This window comes from Heloderma suspectum, chromosome 12 (assembly GCF_057233095.1).
Source record: "Heloderma suspectum isolate Gila_16-S chromosome 12, 16-S_ref, whole genome shotgun sequence".
NCBI classification, from domain to species: domain Eukaryota; kingdom Metazoa; phylum Chordata; class Lepidosauria; order Squamata; family Helodermatidae; genus Heloderma; species Heloderma suspectum.
Window position 1 is genome coordinate 27,804,449 of NC_139469.1, and position 16,611 is coordinate 27,821,059.

A 16,611-nucleotide genomic window follows, 5' to 3' on the forward strand; every position below is an offset into this window, starting at 1 on the left:
AACATCTTGTGTTTTGATGGCATCATTGTCAACTAATGGTGGTTGTCTCCATGTGACAAGCTCTCAGTGTGTAGCCATCAGAGTCATGGTGGGACTGTTCCCCAGAGCTAGTCTCATAAGCCCAAATAGTCCAGAAGCCTTTATACGAAGGCATCTGTGGGATTCTATGCAAATAAGGCAAGTAACAAATTCTAAGCAAACATATGGGAAATATATATAGATCTTTAGGTATGGATGATAGACATGGAAATAGGACATCAGACAGTGTTGCAGGAGAGCCAAATAAATAAAAGAAGCCCAGAGATCAAACCCTGTGAAACTTCTGATCTTCTTATGCAAAGTCTGCCTTGATTTCTGTGGTGGCTTCCTAAATAGCCAGAGAAGCCAATCAGGCTACAAGTGGTCACAAAAGAGTCTAGCCCATTGGATTTTCTTCATGCCCCCATCAAAGTAAAGTGTGCAATTCATCCCGACTCTTTCCCAACTACCTGAAGTATGAAACTCATATTTTTATGTTACACTAGCAGTGTAGTTGCCACCATTTATAAAACTTTGTCTCCTATTTTGGATGGGAAGCCATTTATGTGGAGTGGCTCTGTAATGCAGGCAGCTTTATCCATACCTTCATTTTGGAGAGTCTTCTTGTGTTGGTTATTATTATTTATTACTTTTCTATACTGGCCCATAGCCAAAGCTCTCTGGGCGGTTTACAGAAGTTAAAACATTAAATACAATATAAAAAGTTTAAAATCCATTTACATAAAAGCACACAACCAATATACATGAAGAACATATAATTAAAATCAGCTTTGAACAGTTAGTCATAACTGAAGACACATTCGGGACTGACTAAAACTCATCATGTGCTGCCAAATGCTTAGGAAAAGAGATAGGCCTTAACCTGGTGCCGAAAAGATAACAATGTTGGCGCCAGGCGGACCTCATTGGGGAGCTTGTTCCACAGATGGGGGCCGCCACTGAGAAGGCCCTCTCCCTCATTGCCACCTTCCAAGCTTCCCTTGGAGGAGGCACTCAGAAGAGGACCTTAGATGTTGAACATAGAGTATGGGGGGCTTCATTTTGGGATAGGCTTGAACCACATGCAGTTCCATATCACATTACATCATCCATGGTTTGTGTGTTCATCAGCAATCATCCTGACAGGATATTGTGAGAACAGACCCTTAAACATGGTTTGATGCTTGTTCAGATTTATCCAAGTGTGTGTGTGTGTGTGTGTGTGTGTGTGTGTTTAATCAGCTGTCCCCGTTCAAATCTAAAAATCATACATACATCTGTATTGCATCTGAATGACTTGTGCTTTTGTAGCAAATAGTTCCATGGCTTTCCTTGCTCTTGGTTGGCACTCAAGATGTAAATTCAGTTGTTTTTTTTCTGTTTAACTATCCAAACTGCCCCTTTTCAGCCTAATGCAATTAAAGCTTTCAAAAGCCCAACTGTGTTACACTGGGTGTTAAGCCACCCTTGTAATGATCTTGATGCAATTTCAAGAACTCAATTCAAATTTGCTCTTCATCTGAGTGCCTCAAGTACCTTCCCCATTTATTTCATTTGCCGAATCAGTAGTCCAGCAGCCTTTTTGCTCATGGTGCAGGAAGGGAACCAAAACACAATCTGCTTTTATTCTGGTTCCTAGTCTGTTGGCAAACTCTTCCAACTGCCTCCTTCTTCTTTTTTTCTTTCTACAGATTTTAGGAAGATTTTCCTAAATACGGGAATAAATGTATGTTTCTCTTTGTTACTGACTTGAGCTAGATAGCCTTCAAGTTTAAACTGGTATACTGTGGCGTGAGTTTGAAGCGTCCTTCAAATGTACTCTCCAAATGTTTGGAGAGGTCTTCAGTAGGACCATAGGTAGCCTCGACTATAAAATATAAAGGGATTTTTTTCTTTTGATGGTTGTTTTACAGTTGGATGTGTGATACCTAGGGATGGCCATCATGGGGAAATCTGGCTCTTTTGGGGCTCGTTGGATTTCCCTGGAGCCTAGGGATGTCAGAGCATTCCGCAATGGACTCCAGTGAGGCCGGATTCTTTAGAATCTGGCCCCCGGAATTGGTGGCGGAACGGCCTCCCACCTCCCGCCACCCCGCAGAATCCCCCTGGGACGGAGCTTACCTGGGGCAGATGTGGTGGCAGTTCCGGCAGCGGCGGCAGCAGCTCCAGCTGGTCTCCTAGCTGGATGCTGCCGGGCTGCTGCGGCCGCAAGTGGCGACTGTCATAGCGGTCGCCATTTGCGTATTTGCAGGCAGCCGTGATAGGCTATGTAAGTATTTACGTAGCCTATCACGGCAAAGAGCAGGGGCGCAAATGGCGTAGCTGAAATTTGCGCAAATTATGTAAATTTGCACCATTTGTGACCGTAATTTGCAGAAATGGTTCTTTGGGCTACAGAAATTCAGCCATCTGGCCTGACTCATTGCATGTCAAGCCAGCTGGGGGAAGATGGAATGGAATCTGGGGGGCCGAGCTGCTGAAAGCCTGTTGAGCTGCACCCCTCAATCAGATTCCTCTGACATTCCTAGTGATATCTAGGGATGCTAGAGAAATTCGCCACGGATTCAGATCCGGCCTCTGGAATACGCAGCGGGACAGCCCGACTTAACTCCGCTCCAGGAGGATTCCATGTGGAATGGCTCTCGGCTGTTTGCTTAACTTGGAGCCGTTCGCCTCCGCACCGATTGCCTTTTTTTTTAAAGGCAATTGGCGGGATGTGCCCATAGACTTATATGCAAAATGGAGCCATGAATCTTGCGTATAAGTCTATTATACGCAAGATTCATGGGTGTATTTTGCGTATAAGTCTATGGGCACATCCTCCTGACGACCATTTTTTAAAGCAACATGGTGATTGGTGCAGAGGCGAACAGGTCAGGTAAGCGGCCCATAAGCTGGGCGGCTCTGCGGAATCCTCGTCGAGCAGAGCCACTCTGGAGGATTCGTGGGCGGGGGGGGAGGAATGGTGGGGAATCAGTACATCCCTAGTGCTATCCATTGAAAATAAAAATAAATGAAGGATGTCTATGTTGGATCCAGACCAAGGATCCATCTAATGCAGCACTCTGTCTCCAAATGTGGCCAACCAGTTACATGTCCCCAGCCTTCTGGTAATCAGAGGAATACTGACTTAGAGCATGGAGTCTACACTTAGACATTTATACATGTAACCTACATTAATTTCTCTATTCCTATATACAAATAGCAGGTTTATTCTTCAAGTGTTGACTCATTCTCCCGGCTGAGGAAAATCCCCAATTTTCAAAAGACTGATATTGCAACACTGGAAGGATAAACATTCACCTTCTGTAATGCAATGGATGGAGGACCTAACAATGCTTTCAAGTTTTGAATTGGTGGTATCCATCCCCTTGTGAATAGATACTTATATGGAACTTTGGTCTGCGTTTGTTGGAGTTTATGCATAATTCATAGAAACCCATATTCTCTCTCTCTCTCTCTCTCTCACACACACACACACACATACACACACACACACACATGCATATATTTGTTCAGTTTACTTCAGTTTATGGGTGAATACTTCCCTCCACTACTAAATTTATAAGGAAGTTGCTGCTTCCGTAAATTTAAAGAAAAAAGTCGCATGTCCGTGGAATCTGTCTGAGGGGCAGATGCCGCTGTGGCAAGGAATTCACAGACCATTTTACAAGAAATCTGGACTCATTTGAGTCCGTTTCAGATTTCTCCAGCATCCTTAGAGGAGATGAACATGAGCACATGTTTGACAATTTGTGGATATTTTGCTTGTGCCTGCCTGTGCTTGTGTTCGGAACTTCGAATGGGCATGCTTGCATGCTCTGTAAGCAAAAATGAAATTCTCATACATCCCTGCAAGACAAAGATGCAGTCATCAGTTTTACCCTTGCTCAGTGAATAAAAATATCTGTCAATGTATGATTTATACCTCTCTAAGCTGAATCTATTTGGGAAGTTTTGATGTATATCTAGTACCTCTCCTTCTGTTGGGGATATATACCTAACTAAGGGAAAATGCATAGATTCTAACTTAGATTTGGGTGTCTTTGTTCTGGTTCTCTTAATGGAAGGACCTTTTATTTGCTGCAATAATGGCCCTTTTTCCCATTGAATAATTTGCTCCCTGTTTGACCAGAGAGGAGAGTGGAAATGCTTTACATGATTAAATCCATAGATATTAGGTCAAGCGTGTGTGTAGTAGTTGATGTTAAAATCTGTTTGAGTGTGAAAAATGTGGAAATGTAATATCATGCCTGCTATAGATGTTATGAACAACTAGGGAGGCACGAAAGTCCCTTACCTGTCCTCGAAGCTTTTCGCGGTGGGGGGGAGGCGCTTCCCTGCTCCCCCCGCGAAGTTCAGGCCGGGGGGGAGGCTTCCCGCCTCGCCCGGCTGAAATTCAGGCTGGGGAGAAGGCTTCCCGCCTCGCCCGGCCGCGAACTAAAAAGTAAAAAAAAAAAAAGGCCCCGTGATAGGCTATGTGACGATTAATGTAGCCTATCACGGCTAGATCTGCAAAGTCAGCCGTGATAGGCTACGTACATCTCTTTATAGCGTTGCCCTTATTTTCGCCGTAGTCTACGTAAAGATTTACGTAGACTACAGCGACCAAATAAGGAATGGGAATGGCAGCTCCCTATGGGGGCCGCCATTATCCGTACGCGCTTTTTTTTTTTTTTTAAAGTCACCCGGGATAGGCTACGTGACGATTTATGTAGCCTATCATGGCTGACTTTGCAAATCTAGCCATGATAGGCTACGTTAATCATCACGTAGCCTATCACGGGGGCGTTTTTTTTTTCTTTTATTGGAATGGCGGTGGCGGCAGCCGGTCAAAAGACCGGCTGCCGCTCCCGCCCCGGATGAAGACCCACCGAACCGACAGCCAGACCCGCCTCCGGGAGGGACATTCGCCAAAGGTAAGTCCCGTCCCGGGGGGGGTGTGGGGGGCGGGGGGGTGCGGGGAATTTCTCCCCGAAACTTGTTTGGGGGGCCGAACACGTTGGCGCTCGGCCCCCCGAAGTTTCGGGGAGAAATTCTCCACCAACCCTATGAACAACTATCTGCATTTAATATATATTCACACAGGCAGGAAAAAGAAAGAAAAGAAACAGGACATAGCAGTACTGTGCTATGGCAACTCCAATTTTAGAGGTTCTGAAGAGAACATGGTATTCACATTTTTGGATCTAATATGATTTCCAGTACAGATTTTCAGCTATCACCAGCTGAAAATCTGTACCCTATGTACAACTGTACATAATACTTTCTGTGTAACCTCTCAGTGTTTAGAAGTGGGAAGGGTGAAGGGACATTCACTCACTGTTAGATACACAGCCTGGAGTTTAAGTTTAAGGGCAGGTGTTGTGTTTTCTCTTCTGTTTTCACATTCTCTTCCTTGACCTCAGAAAAAGGTGGGGTCAAAATATTTCACATCATTGATATTTGTGGATGAGCCTGTTTTCAAGAAAATCCATATACTGAACTAGGGATGCCAAGTTTCCTTATGCCAACGTAAGTGTGCAGAACTCCCTCCCCACATTGCCTATAATTGTATTTGAACCATACTGTTGTGAGTAAGGAACAAATCAAGCCCAGTAACATTTAGATTAGCCCATGAGAGAATATGAGTTACTTAATTTTTTTTTTTTTTTACATATGCCCCTCCTTACCCTTGTTGCCATACATTTTTGTTGCTATGGTAACTGTTCATGAATTGTTCATAGTAAGCGACCTTGTTGCTGCTTTTTATATATGTTACGAGCTATTGTACAGGGATTATTTATAGGATTAGAAAGGTGACTGTGAGTCTTTGAAGATGTGTTGTTGTGTTCTGGTTAATTTTCCCTATAGAATGAAAGGTTAAACACCCTAAGGAAGATAGAAAGTCATTACTACTTTGTCTGCTTGGGACTTCATGTTTTCAGGCAGGCAGAAAAAATGCCTACCATAAGGCTGATGTCCAAGGTGAAATTTGTTGCTCTCAAGCCTTTTTGGACTCTTTGCAAATTACTTCCAAGTAAACATGTTTAGGACTAAAATCTCAGGTAGCAGTGTTGGTCAATTGGAAAAAACCCCATAACAGTAGGGTAAGGCCTTTATTAGGACCAACAAAAAAAGAAGTGAGCAAGCTTTCAAGTTCCTCAGAACTTTTCTTTGGGTTAGTAATTGAAATATGTTTGTGCTGCATCATGGAGCTCAGTTTTCAAGGTCAAAAATTCTGCTGGTTGCTCCAGTGAAAACCAGCTGGGTGATCTTAAGGAGATCTTTGGATCCTGACCCCTGTACTGCTATTTCCTCTTCATACTGGCCCTATAACACAAATGTCCAATGGGTTTCTATCTTTGTGTTTCCATTCCTTTCATGTAAGATCTTTCTTTCTTACACAAACACACAAACACACAGCCCTGGTGTTAGGTTTGTGAGTTAGGTCACTTGTATTTTTCTAAAATTTACCCGCATCACATAGGGTATTTTCGATATCTAAATTGCAAGGCATCAAAAGAAAGTGTGTGTGTTAACCTGTTAGTCCACTGGATGACACTGCAGTTCCACACTGATGAGTTGGGATTTTTTTTGAAGGTATGAATATTTTATTTTAAAATATTCATCAACTTAGGAAAGTTGCAGAATATTGCATAGGGCCAGGGTGTAAATTGCCGAGTTGCACCTGAATCCGCTAAAAGTTAGGTTTAGATGTGCCTATTTTTTTTCAGACTAAAGGAGGTTTGCTTAATGGGTTGTCAGCTGCCACATCTTAAATTTAAGCTCTGTCTGCAACAAATATTGAGATATATGCAATAATTGCTATTCTAATCGTATATATATATGTTGGAATAGCATCATTTGTAGAATATTTCTTGTCCAAATACAAACTGATAAAAACCTGCAGGGCCAAATTCTCTTCTGTTCTACATAAATTATAGCTTTCATACACATTGGAAATTCTTCCTGACCTGAACTAGTACTTGAATAATTCTGAAAATGTATCTTCATGTATAAGTCCCTATGTCTATTGAGATCTTAGAGTTTTGCTCTGCTCAAAATTCTATCATCTAGGGAGGACTGAACCATAACTGGACAGATCAAGGCTTTTTAAATTAGTACCCAGTTTGGACCTACATATTTTGGCTTAATAAACTGAGAAATGCATGAGCCATGTGCCCACGCATTCTGTCCTTATGTTGTCCCTTCTCTTCCATTCTCAGGCCATGTTGGTATTGTTAGGAAATCTTCCATTAACCATAGTTTTCTGTTACATCCAAACTGTGAAACTATGGTTACCAAATTGAGATAGAGAAAAGTAGAGGGACTAAGCCAGCTACAGGTAGGAGGTTGAGGCTGAGCAAAACAGAATGGAATTGTAATCCCTTTTTAGATCGTGTTTTTTTTTTAAAGGGGAAGTGTTCTTAAGAACAAAAGAAGGTAGGAGGGAACTAGGTAGTGATGTTTGGGTTTGATTTGCCCACCTTAGTTCTGTCATGCAAAAGTGCACAGGAGTTTCCTGTGCCAACCTTGGAATTATTAACCTGAACAAATACCAAAGAATTTGATGTCTTTCACATAGAAACAATGTGTTTTTTCATGTTCCTTTCCCTCACTGTGGTTCTGGATTGGTCACTTAATGTGGCATGTCTTGGATGGGTTGATTACAACAAGAACAGGCAGAGAGTAAGGTATTTGCATTTATCTGGACTTCTGACACCCATTACAGAGGGAAGGAAACTCCACCTGTTTGGTATATCGAAAGAGTTGTTGTTCAGTTGTTCAGTCGTGTCCGACTCTTCGTGACCCCATGGACCACAGCACGCCAGGCCTTCCTGTCCTGCGCTCTCTCCCGGAGCATGCTCAAGTTCATATTCATTGCATCGGTGATGCTATCTAGCCATCTCATCCTCTGCCGTCCCCTTCTCCTTTTGCCTTCAGTCTTTCCCAGCATCAGGGTCTTTTCCAGAGAGTTTTCTCTTTGCATTAGGTGGCCAAAATATTTGAGCTTCAGCTTCAGTATCTGTCCTTCCAAAGAGCACTCAGGGTTGATTTCCTTTAGTATGGACTGATTTGACCTCCTTGCAGTCCAGGGGACTCGTAAGAGTCTTCTCCAGCACCACAGTTTGAAAGCATCAATTCTTCGGTGCTCAGCCTTCCTTATAGTCCAGCTCTCACAGCCATACATTACTACTGGGAAAACCATAGCTTTGATTAGACGGACCTTTGTCAGCAAGGTGATGTCTCTGCTTCTTACTATGCTGTCTAGGTTGGCCATAGCTTTCCTCCCAAGGAGCAAGCGTCTTCTAATTTCATGGCAACAGTCACCGTCTGCGGTGATCTTGGAGCCCAAGAAAGTAAAATCTGTCACTGCTTCCATTTCTTCCCCTTCTATATGCCAGGAAGTGATGGGGCCAGATGCCATGATCTTCGTTTTTTTAATGTTGAGTTTCAAACCAGCTTTTGCACTCTCCTCTTTCACCCTCAACAAGAGGCTCTTGAGATCCTCTTCGCTTTCTGCCATTAGGGTGGTATCGTCTGTATATTGGAGGTTGTTGATAATTCTCCCAGCAATCTTAATTCCGACCTGTGATTCATCCAGCCTGGCGTTTCTCATGATGTACTCTGCATATAAATTAAATAAAAAGGGCGACAATATGCAGCCTTGTTGTACTCCTTTCCCAATTTTGAACCAATCGCTTGTTCCATTTCCGGTTCTTACTGTTGCTTCTTGACCCTCATACAGGTTTCTCAGGAGACAGGTAAGGTGGTCTGGTACTCCCATCTCTTTAAGAATTTGCCACCGTTTCTTGTGATCCACACAATCAAAGTCTTGAGCATAGTCAATGAAGCAGAAATAGACAATTTTTTTGGAATTCTCTTGCTTTCTCCATGATCCAGCAAATGTTGGCAATTTGATCTCTAGTTCCTATGCCTCTTCGGAACCCAGCTTGTACTTCCGGTAGTTCTCGGTTCACATACTGCTGAAGCCTAGTTTGTAGGATTTTGAGCGTCACCTTGCTGGCATGTGAAATGAGCGCAATTGTGCGGTAGTTTGAACACTCTTTGGCGTTGCCCTTCTTTGGAATTGGAATGTAAACTGACTTTGTCCAGTCTTGTGGCCACTGTTGAGTGTTCCAAATGTGTTGGCATATTGAGTGCAGCACTTTTAACGGCATCATCTTTTAGGATTTTAAATAGCTCAGCTGGAATACTGTCATCTCCGCTAGCTTTGTTGTTACTAATGCTTCCTAAGGCCCACTTGACTTCACTCTCTAGGATGTCGGGCTCAAGTTCAGTGACTGCACTATCATGGCTATCAGGGACTTTAGGATCTTTCCTGTATAGTTCTTTTGTGTATTCTTTCCACCTCTTCTTAATCTCATCTGCTTCTGTTAGGTCCTTGCCTCCTTTCTCCTTTATCATGCCCGTCTTTGCACAAAACATTCCCTTGAGATCTCCGATTTTCTTGAAAAGATCTCTAGTCTTTCCCATTCTATTGTTTTCCTCAATTTCTTTTCATTGTTCATTTTAGAAGGCCTTCTTGTCTCTCCTTGCTATTCTCTGGAACTCTGCATTCAGTTGGATAGATCTTCCCCTTTCTCCCTTGCTTTTCGCTTCCCTTCTTTCCTCAGCTACTTGTAAAGCCTCATCAGACAGCCACTTTGCTATCTTGCATTTCTTTTTCTTTGGGATGGATTTAGTTGCTGCCTCCTGAACAATGTGATGGACCTCCGTCCATAGTTCCTCAGGCACTCTGTCTATCAGGTCTAATCCCTTAAATCAATTCGTCACCTCCACTGTATATTCATAAGGGATATGATTTAGGTCATACCTGAATGGTTTAGTGGTTTTCCCTACGTTCTTCAATTTAAACCGAAATTTTGATCTGAGCCACAGTCAGCTCCAGGTCTTGTATTACTGACTGTATAGAGCTTCTCCATATTTGGCTGCAAAGTACATAATCACTCTGATATCAGTATTGACCATCTGGTGATGTCCATGCGTAGAGTCGCCTCTTGTGTAGGGATGTCAGAGAATTCCACCACGGATCTTGGTGAGGCCAAATGCCAGTGCATTTGGCCCCCTGAAATCCGTGGCAGAATGAAGCCCCCCGTGCTCCCACCCCGCAAAATGGGCCCAAACGGAGCACCTAACTGCTGCCATCCGCGCTGACTTGGGAATGGTGCTTGCATCTGTGGCCGCCATTTGCTTCTTCCATATAGACATGATAGGCTACATAGATCCTTACGTAGCCTATCACGGCTAACACAGAGATGCCGTTTGCGTCCCTGCAGAAGCCGTGATAGGCTACGTAAGTATTTACGTAGCCTTTCATGGCAAAACTAAGGGAATGGAAATGGCGGCAGCTATGACGGCCGCCATTTGCGTCCCCTTTTTTTTGCCGTTTTAGCCTACGTAAATATTTACATAAATATTATAAAACAGCAAAAAAAAAAATGGGAACGCAAATGATGGCTGCTGTAGCTGCTGCCATTTGTGTCCGCTTTTTTTTTTTGCTGTGATAGGCTACGTAAATACTTACGTAGCCTATCATGGCAAAATACAGGGATGCAAATGGTGGCTACGGCAGCCACAATTTGCGTCCCTGCAGGCTGCCCAGTGGCTGGATGTTTGGCTGAGGGTGGCCCCGGCCGGCGGCTCTGCGGAATCTCTGCGGAGTGGATCCAGCCGGAGAGAATTTCGGGTGGAGGGACAGAGTGCCTCCCCCCCACCACGAATGTCACCCTTCGAAAAGGTAAGTGACTTTCGTACATCCCTACTCTTGTACTGTTGGAAAAGAGTGTTTGGTATAATCAGCGTGTTCTCTTGGCAAAACCCTATTAGCCTTTGTCCTGCTTCGTTTTGTACACCAAGTCCATGCTTGCCTGTTATCCCCGTTATTTCTTGACTTCCTACTTTAGCATTCCAATCCCCTATCATGAAAAGGACATCATTTTTTGGTGTTAGTTATAGAAGGTGTTGTGGGTCTTCATAGAACCGACCAACCTCAGCTTCTTCAGCCTCAGTGGTTGGGGCATAGACTTGAATTACTGTGATGTTGAATGGTTTGCTTTGGATTTGTACTGAGATCATTCTATCGTTTTTGAGATCGTACCCCAGTACTGCTTTTCCCACCCTTTTATTGACTATGAGCGCTACTCCATTTCTTCTAAGGGATTCTTGCCCACAGTAGTAGATATAATGGTCACCTGAATTAAATTCGCCCATGCCTGTCCATTTTAGTTCGCTGATTCCCAAGATGTCGATGTTCAATCTTGCCATCTCATGTTTGACCACCTCCAGCTAGGGGTGGACGAAAGTCACTTACCTTTTCTCGCTGCTTGTTCGCGGTGGGTTCAGGCCGGGGGGGGAGGCTTCCCGCCTCGCCCGGCCGAAATTCAGGCCGGGGGGGGAGGCTTCCCGCCTCGCTCGGCCGAAATTCAGGCCGGCGGGGAGGCTTCCCGCCTCGCCCAGCCGAAATTCAGGCCGGGGAGGAGGCTTGCCGCCTCGCCCGGCCGTGAACGCGAAAGTTAAAAAAAAAAACAAAAAACGCCCCCTGATAGGCTACGTGACGATTCACGTAGCCTATCACGGCTAGATCTGCAAAGTCAGCCATGATAGGCTACGTGAATCGTCACGTAGCCTATCACGGGTGACTTAAAAAAAAAAAAAAAAAGTGTGTACGGATAATGGCGGCCCCCATAGGGAGCCGCCATTCCTGTTCCTTATTTGGTCCCTGTAGTCTACGTAAAGATTTACGTACACTACGGCGAAAATAAGGGCAACGCTATTTGCGTTTCCCTTATTTTTGCCGTAGTCTACGTAAACATTTACGTAGACTACAGCAACTAAATAAGGAACGCGAATGGCGGCTCCCTATGGGGGCCGCCATTCGCGTACGCGCTTTTTTTTTTTTCTTTGATTGCAATGGCGGCGGCGGCAGCTGGTCTAAAGACCGGCTGCCGCTCCCGCCCTGCTCGAACACCCGACGAACCGCCAGCCGGACCCGCCGCCGGGAGGGACATTCAGGGAAGGTAAGTCCCGTCCCGGGGGGGGGGGGTGCGGGGTGTGGGGGGGGGTGCGGAGGATTTCTCCCCGAAACTTGTTCGGGGGGCTGAACACGTTGGCGCTCAGCCCCCTGAAGTTTCGGGGAGAAATTCTCCGCCATCCCTACCTCCAGCTTACCTTGATTCATTGACCTTACATTCCAGGTTCCTAAACGATATTGTTCTTTACAGCATTGGATTTTCTTTTCACCACCAGACACATCCACAGCTGAGTGTCCTTTCAGCTTTGGCCCAGCCACTTCACTCTTTCTGGCGCTACTTGGAAATTCCCTCTGCTCTCCCCCAGTAGTCTATTGGACACCTTCTGACCTGAGGGTCTCATCTTCCGGTGTCATATCTTTTAGCCTTGTGATACGTTCCATGGGGTTTTCTTGGCAGGAATACTGGAGTGGGTTGCCATTTCCTTCTCCAGAGGACCACATTTTGTCAGAACTCTCCGCCATGACCTGTCTGTCTTGGGTGGCCCTGCACGGCATAGCTTGTGGCTTCACCAAGTTGTGCAAGCCCCTTGGCCACAACAAGGCAGTGATCCATGAAGAGGGTGGTAGTTCTCAGCAAGATCAAAACTCCATTTGGGTTGTTTTCTTTCTTTCTGTGTGTTCAAATGGGCTCCGAGTCGAGTGTGTTCTCCACACAGTGAACGTATATTAAACCATTGGTTCATCTAACCCGTATCTGCCCCCAGTGTTTGACAGTCACTTTGGCCTTCCAAGGTTGGGAAAGACCCATTAGAGAGGTCTTTCCCAGACTTACTATGTATGCACTCCAATATTTTGATCCCACTAAGACATTATATTTGTAAGTAATATAATATTGATTTCTGAAATGTGTTTATAAATAGTGTACAGTAATTTCAGTTTTGGCTGATAAACCTTTAAAGTTTTAATCTCTGAGAGAAACCAAGATGAATTTTGCATTAATATGTCATTTTTTTATATACTGGCTGCTTGTAAGAGCCAATTTTTCCTCCCATTCCCAGAAAAAAGAAACTTTCTTGTAGCCTCAGCTTTCACTAGGAAGATATTTCTGCCCTGCTGAAGCATACTCTGTTTAATTGATAGCGACCTCTAGTAACTTTTTGAAGATCCTTCTTTCTTGCTGTCGTGGAAAGTTGTACGTTAACTTCCAATTCTCCCGGAAGATTTCTTTTACTTTATATTGCATTGCAATACATGTCACTTTTTGCTTACAACTTCTCAGGGTAGTGCTTAGAGAGAAATTCTGTATAGGTGGGCTCATCTTACCACCCCCACCCAGAAGCCCAAACATTTTGGTTTTCGTATGATCACGTACCTGGTCAGATCAGTGATCCACAGAGACCAGTCCAGTGTACTCTGAGGTGTAGTGGCCCTCCAAGGTTACAAATCTTTCTCAGTGGCAAATTTAGGGGTGGACAAAAGTCACTTACCTGTTGTCGAAGCTTGTTTGCGGTGGGGGGGAGGCACTTCGCTGCTCCCCCCGCGAAGTTCAGGCCGGGGAGGAGGCTTCCCGCCTCGCCCGGCTGTGAACTCCAAAGTTAAAAAAAAAAAACAACGCCCCCGTGATAGGCTACGTGACGATTAACGTAGCCTATCACGGCTAGATCTGCAAAGTCAGCCGTGATAGGCTACGTTAATCGTCACGTAGCCTATCACGGGGGCGTTTTTTTTTTCTTTTATTGGAATGGCGGTGGCGGCAGCCGGTCAAAAGACCGGCTGCCGCTCCCGCCCTGCACGAACACCCGCCGAACCGCCGGACGGACCCGCCACCGGGAGGGACATTCGGCAAAGGTAAGTCCCGTCCCGGGGGGGTGCGGGGGGCAGGGGGGGTGCGGAGAATTTCTCCCCGAAACTTGTTCGGGGGACCGAACACGTTGGCGCTCGCCCCCCCGAAGTTTCGGGGAGAAATTCTCCGCCATCCCTAGGCAAATTGCACATTATCTTTAATACAGGCATGAACAGATATCAGATTAATGGATCTACTTTGTTTTATTACTAAAATCCTGAGATCCATCAACTCCCAAAAGGCATACACCTAGAAACAAATTCTAAGCCCAAGAATTTGTTTGGAGGACCAGAGCTGAATGGAGGTGACAGCCTTCTTTCACCCCCCCAACCCCCCCATCTGTACCAGACAAATTCAACATGTACACCTATTCCCAGCATGGTAAGGACCATGATATACCTGCCTGCTATAAAGCTGTTAAAGATGAGGAGCCTGTCACAAAAAATGCAGTAACCCTAATTAAGCACTGACATAGTTGTATACACAGGTATTCAGGCTTTTAAGAGGAAAACACTCAAAGCCATCAGCCTGGATGGATGAAGATCTCCATTTCAGTTTCTCCCATATTCAGTTAAAAAAACCCCAAACCTCAAGTTCTTTTTATCTCAAATATGGAGAATTTTGTGAATTTTTGTAAATTGTTATAATACACATTTTGTAGGCATTCGTTTTTTAATTGGAGAACTCCATTGCCAATTTTGGTTCACATACTGGTTTGAAAGTGCATTAAGATGTGAACTGAAGACATTTCTCCCACAACCCTAGTTAAATGCATCACATTCCTTCCTTCCCAAGAGTCCCATTTACATCTCAGCATCCATATGCCAGAACTATATAAACTAGGGATGGCAGAGAATTCTGCCACGGATCTCGGTGAGGCCAAATGCCAGTGCATTCAGCCCCCCGAAATCTGTGGCGGAACAGCTTGCCCCCCCACCCCCCATGGATCCGCCCCGGGACGAGACTTACCTGGGGTGGATCTTCTGGGTTGCGGCGGCTCCGGTGGCTGCAGCGGCTGCGGCGGCTGGTCTTCCGACCGGCCACCACCGCCGCCATTTGCAGTTTTTTTCTTTACAGAGATGTGATAGGCTACGTAAGTTTTTACGTAGCCTAAAACGTCTGGGTAAAAAAAAAAAAAAAAAGGCGTACACAAATGGCGGTGGCTACGGCAGTCGCCATTTGCATATGCGTCTTTTTTTTTTTTTACCCAGACTTGATAGGCTACGTAAGTTTTTATGTAGCCTAAAACGACTGGGTAAAAAAAAAAAAAAGCGTACACAAATGGTGGCGGCTATGGCCGCCGCCATTTGCGTTCCTTATTTTGGGCCGTCTTAGTCAACATAAATATTTACATGGACTAAGACGACGAAAATAAGGGGAACGCAAATAGGGTCTGCTACGCTGTTTGCGTTCCCCTTATTTTCACCGTCTTAGTCTACGTAAATATTTGTGTTCCGTATTTTGGGCCGTCTTAGTCTACATAAATATTTACATAGACTAAGACGACGAAAATAAGGGGAACGCAGATAGCATCCGCTACTCTATTTGCGTTCCCCTTATTTTCGCCATCTTAGTCTAAGTAAATGTAAGATTAAGACGGCAAAAATAAGGAATGAAAATGGCGGCGGCCATAGCCGCCGCCATTTGCGTACGCGGTTTTTTTCCCCCCAGAGCCCTCCGCGGCTGGAAATCCGGCTGCAGACGGCTCTGGCCTGGCTGGGCCTGGCTGGCTGCTCCGCGGAGCTGCCGCAGAGCACAGCCGGCCGCAGAGGATTCTGGGGGGGAGGAACGGATCGCCTCCCCCCCATTGAGGATTCTGGGGGGAGGGATGGAATGCCTCCCCCCCCATCAATGTAATCCGTGAAAGGTAAGTGACTTTCATACATCCCTAAAATCTATGCCAAAAAAGAAGGCAGAGTAGTGAAGTGGATAAAGTATGGGACCTAGAATGTGGAGACCTGGATCTAAATTCTTATTCAGCTATGAAGCAGAGGACTAAAGAAGACATTATATTAAAGACACAGCTAGCAGCTATGCCTTTCTTTCCATTTTAGTCTAGTGTAAACACAGGGGCCTGATTGGGACCCTAGCATGTGGGGGATAGGGAGGATTTAGCCCATCGTCCCTGCTGCATTTCCAGTTTGGACAGGGCTCCCTGCACCTGTAATTTATCTTGCAAAATAGTGATCCAAAATGGTCCACACACAGAGACACAAACACCCTAATCTACCTCATACTGCTGATGTGAAGAAGAAATGGGAAGAAGTCCATGTATAGTGTTTCTGAGCTCCTTACAGGAAGGGTGGGATGCAAACAAGTTAAACATCTGATTTTTTAAACAAGTTGAATTCTCTGTAAGCTAGTGCTCACTCAATAGAGCACTAACTAATGCATGATATGAATGGATAGAATGTTACTGTTACAACCACTGGTTACAAGAAAACAAAAATAAACATAGAATACAATAAAATACAATATAAGAACAATAAAAACACATCAATCAATAGTTTATAATCAGTAAAACTTAGTTATCACTCCTTATAGAATATAAACAAAACTGGCTCGAAGTTTAGTTGCTATAAGACTATATATATATATATATATATATATATATATATTTCCTTTGAAATGTCTAGAACTTTTCTGAAATGTGTAGAACTTTTATAATTTTTTGGTTTTATACATATATAGTTTTATTTCCTGTTATTGGTCAATGTGTTTTATGTTGACTATTGTGCTATTTTGGTCATTCAACCGTAATGAAGAGTGATTA